The sequence below is a fragment of the Myxine glutinosa genome, chromosome 1 (assembly GCF_964187855.1).
Source record: "Myxine glutinosa chromosome 1, kmMyxGlut1.1, whole genome shotgun sequence".
NCBI lineage: Eukaryota > Metazoa > Chordata > Myxini > Myxiniformes > Myxinidae > Myxine > Myxine glutinosa.
The window spans coordinates 238,317,528-238,322,775 of record NC_136261.1 but is presented as its reverse complement, the minus strand read 5'-3'; positions in this window follow the sequence as shown (position 1 = coordinate 238,322,775).

Sequence of the window (5,248 nt, the reverse complement as noted above, 5' to 3'; positions counted from 1 at the left end):
GAAGAAGAAGCAGGACACAGGGCAGGCTTAACTATACAGTCTTAACTTAACGACCCCGGACAAACATACACACTCACACGGGATGGTAGCTGGTAGGGGGGGAAGCTCCAGGTAGATGGTTCCAGGTAGGTCGACTCCGTCCAGGCTCCGGTTCCGCAGGCGAAGAATGGCAGGCAGCTTCGCGTGTCGCCGACCGCGAGCGGACCTTACATATATCGAGGGGCTGGGATGCTGCGTACGTAATACGTTTATTGAGCAAGCGCTCTCTCTCTCTCTCTCGCAAGTTCATCAAGGGCTTTCCGAAGCAGTTCGTCAAAGAGCTCTGCGCAGCTTCGTCTCTCAGCCAGACCCCACCCAGCGCAGTCTCCAACCCGAGTCGACTTCATAAAAAGGCTCGCGCTGGCGCTTATATAACGCGCTTCAAGATCAATGCACGCGCTAGGAAACCACGCCCACCAGCGAGCTCACCTCAGCCCTGGTTGGCTGGTAAGGGCTTACCGGCTCCGCCCTTGACGGCGAGTTGACAGGGCCACGCCTTGCTCTTGTTGTTCCGCCCCCTTTTTCCTCTAGCCGACCGCATGGTTAATGGCGTTGCTTGGGCGGAAGCTCAGCGAGGCAGCGAATGCTGCTAACCAAAATGCGCGTAATAAAATTTGGAGGGACAAGGCACCGTCTGTAGGGGCGTGTAATGGTGCCGTTTGGAGAGAGCGATTGGCAAATGAGCGAATGGGGCCTATCTTATTTGATTAATGCAACGCAGATTCAACTATTGGGAACACGGCCTTATCTAAAACACATACTAATGAAATAACTAAAGTTCCTATGGTGGCCTACGTGTTGCATATGGACTAATTAAGGGTGCGACCTCTAACCTTTTAATAATGGAATATTTACAAGAATTATTTACAAAGTGAGGGTTCTAAAACCGCAACAATATATTGTTACGGATCTCACCGTCGGCCCCTTTTTCCCTTACCAAGGGGGGATTAATCCCCTTGTCTGCGACTGACCGACGTGAGGCCTGAAGCTGCCCGGCTCCCTCCACGAGGCAGGTGAGCAACCTCGTTCGAGACCGCGGACAAGATGTTATTTGCCAAGCGGATTAGCAGCCCGCGGTTCGAACCATTGACAAAAACTAGACCCGATTCTAAACGTTGGCCAAATCGTGCCACAGGTATTCAATGATGGAAAAGACAAGGATGATCAGATGAGGAAGAAGAAGAAGGCAAAAGTAGGAAATAACAGGATTTATTATTATTTACACAAACCAAAATCAAGAAGAGAGGACATAAAAGTAATATACAGGAAAATGGAAGGATCAGAAGGACACAGAGCAATTTCTAGCTTATACCAGCTTAACTTATTCCCAGGGACAACACGGACAAACAGAAGAAAGTCAGACTTACACGGGGATGATGACAGGAATGGCAGGAGGTGGATGGCTGGATGGATGAGGAGGTGGGACCACAGGGCTGGAAGGTTCAGCTGGACGCAGGAGAACGGCCGGGCCGGGAGTGAGCAGCCGCCGACTCTCCACACTTTTGTTCGCACGGCAGCGTTGCTTCGCGGCCGTGGGTCGAACCGCCGTTAAAGCTCAACTCCACCCAGCTGCGGTGGACTCAGCTGCGGTTGGTTCAGCTGCGGTGGATTCAGCTGCGGTGGATTCCTTACTCATCTGCTGTGGGGGCTTCCTCGGTTATCTGCTCCAACTGGACTCACAGCTCATCCTTAACTGGACTGGACTCAACTGGGCTCCGGTGGACTGCGGGTGGGAGGCTCCGGGTGACGGATTATATAAACACGCCCATGGAACTTTCACGAACCTCCTCGAACGCTCTCCGCCCTCTCAGGCCAAACCCCTCATCCTTGGTTGGTTGATCGGGGGCTGGCTCACTCCTCCTTCTCATGACGAGGTGGGGACACGCCTTTCTTCTCCGAGCTGACCGCGTGCGTAATGGAGTTTGGGGTGAAGAAAACCGCCCAATGCACTGGCACTTCGAAGAGACGATTGGGGGAAACTTGAAAAGGGAACTATCTTATGTCATTTGGTGCAATGCAGAGTCAACTAGTGGGAAACAGAGCCTTAAGCTAATACACATAATAAGGAAATAACTATTTAGAAGGGTATATGATTTTCTACGTGCATGCGATGGATTAACTAAGGGGACGGCCTTTGATCTTTACACTTAACGGAGGTATTTACAAGGATCATTACACTATTTACAGAGGGTGATATTTACAACAATTACAGGATTCTCAAATCCGCAACAATATACACACACACACACACACACACACACAGCATATATCATATAAAGTCATGTTGACATTGGAATAAACATGTAAATAAAATAAACAAGCACACACACACACACGCGCACACACACACACACACACACACACACACACACACACACACACACACACACGACATTCACCATTTAAATTCATTCAAAAACAGCGACGTGATTTTTACAAAACAGTGAGGTGGGTGAGTGTAAACATATTAGGTACTCTTACTCTGCCATAAATAGAAAACACAAGACTTAGCTCGGGATGATGATGATGATAGCTGTTGGATCATCAGGAGCACGACGAAGTTGTTTGCTGCATTTCCACATAGAAGGGTAGGTAACACGATCATTTAATTAGCCACCTTGAACCCCGGAGCAGATCTTTCTTCCTTGGACAGGGACTTATGAGATGACATCCTCTTCCAGAAAAATCCCGTCTCTCCGTCGTTGGAAACCTGCTACGGCATAAATCCCTCCGCCTCGATTAGTTCGGTGAGCTGCGGAAGCTAGTTTTATGCAGCGTCATGATTTAATGGTCGAACTGACCGTCGACCCTACCCAAAGGGATAAAAACCATAATGGTTTCTCCCGTTTCACTAGTTCACACAAAGCCCAGATAATTCTGTAATGGTTTCTCCCATATCACAGCCTCACCCGGTCCACTCAGAGGGGTAAAACTGTAATGGTTTCTCCCGTATCATCGGTTTACTCAAAGGGGTAAAACCGTAATGGTTTCTCCCGTATTATCGCCTCCCCCGGTCCACTCGAAAGCACTTTTTCAATTTGCTCCTCGATCCAAACGTTAAGCGTTTTTCCATCCTTTCAATATAAGGATCACGGGACTGGAATGAGACATTTGCGCTTTCCTGGCAGGAACATTTGTACGGATATTTGACTCACGTTTACCTCAGTCGATTCATTAATTTTGTAATGGCGGCCCAGAGATGCCACACTTTCACCTCTTGCCAATTTATCTAATAACTCCATTCTTTCGAACAATTTCATAACCTTTCTCTGACTTTTGGCACAATTCATTTTGTCCATCGGTTTACATTTGGGCACTGTTATTAACTGTTGTGTGGCTACTAGATCTTGTAGATCTACAAATATAATATTAGGCAGCAGGATTTCCTAATATCATTTCCTGTTCGATGACGATTCATTATTAAGAGTGATTTAATGGCGCATTAATTGTGTTTCCCAATCGTGCTGTTCGTGTTTTAAACTGAGCTTCATTCCTGTCTGTTGGTCTCATTACTACAATTAACGATGCGTGAGAAACAAGAAAAGTCTCGTAATGGGAGGTAATCGTACACACGGACAGGGACAGACGCAACCAGTGACTCATCTCAGCTCAAAAAACAAGATTAGTCGAAATGAAGAAATTAAATATCGTGATAACAGAATCGGGACACAATAGGTTGCCCGTGATTGGTCGAAACCCGTGACATTAGAACCCGCGATATTTGAGGGTTTACTGTAACTTTAGTTGTTGTTTTTTTCTCATAGTGATCTAAGGCTCATGAAGGAGCTTGCATACATGTCACGTGAAAGATAAGGACAGGAGGAGAGTTTAGCATATATTTACATGAATTGCAAGAACATTGATAGAGAGTGCACACACCAACAGTATATGTAATGTAAACCTATGATCCTAACATCATGAACCATATTCTCAGGTATCACTGCGAAATAGACCATCGTGAACCTCCCAGTACCATATCTGGTCAAATTACCACTAATGTTATTGATCCTCCTGTATATGGATGTATCTTAATGAACTATGGTCGTATTAAGCTGAGATTCAATATGGCTGTCTCAATAACTTGCACCGATTAAAGATTATCTAGCTATAAAAGTAAACTATCACTATCCTACTGGCGTTATGAGATCATGTCTATCATGAAGTCGTAAAGTTCTTCATAAAGGAGACTGCTCTGAAGCAACGTGTGTGTGTGTGTGTGTGTGTGTGTGTGTGTGTGTGTGTGTGTGTGTGTGTGTGTGTGTGTGTGTGTCGTGTGTGTGTGTGTGTGTGTGTGTGTGTGTGTGTGTGTGTGTGTGTGTGTGTGTGTGTGTGTGTGTGTGTGTGTGTGTGTGTGTGTGTGTGTGTGTGTGTGTGTGACAACTCTACTGCTGATTATACACAACTGCAAAATAATTTTCACCAAAATACAAGCCATTGAAGTATGTAGCAGTAAGTAGGCTATGCTCCAGTTTAGCCAAAGGTCCTCCTTTTGCCTTTTTTTGCTTTTTCGCACAGTCTTCCTGCTTTTAACTGCTTATATGAAGGTTTAATCGTACAAAGAGCGGCTTCATGTCCTTGCACCATTTTCCTGACTGCAGGTGTGCGGTAGATTAACCCACCTGTTCAGATTGGGATGTTCAGTTATCCTGTGTACATCTCTCAAGTGGACACAAACTTTCGTCCTGGCCACATGGCTTGTAAAAAGAGGTTGCCTAATCTAACATGTACAATTGAGCTACCAAACCCAACTAATGGGACGTAGTGTAACCTGGTGATGACTATCTTTTATATATTGTCGTGCGATTCCCCTTAGTTAACACCGGGAGAGTCACGGGAGGCCAAACGCAAGCTTTTACTCCGAAGGCAATGCCCAAATGCAGATTTTATATATGCGAGGGAAGAAAGGGGAAGAGGAAGCTGAGGCTTACCTGTCGCGATCGCCCGCAGTCCCAAAGCCTGCAAATAAATAACTCACACGAAAACGGATTTTAAATGTACAAAAAGAAACACGTTTGTTAAAACGGAATGCCAGGACAAAGAAAAGTGCGACGGAGAAACTAAAGTCCTAAACGGGACGTCCCCACACCAGACACAAATCACAAATGAGGGATAAAATAACTTGGAAAATAATGTGTAATTATGGCACTTAGCTCAAATAGGCTGAAGTATCCTGTCAGGAATAGTGTCGGCCCCAAACTCGCCGTCCGGA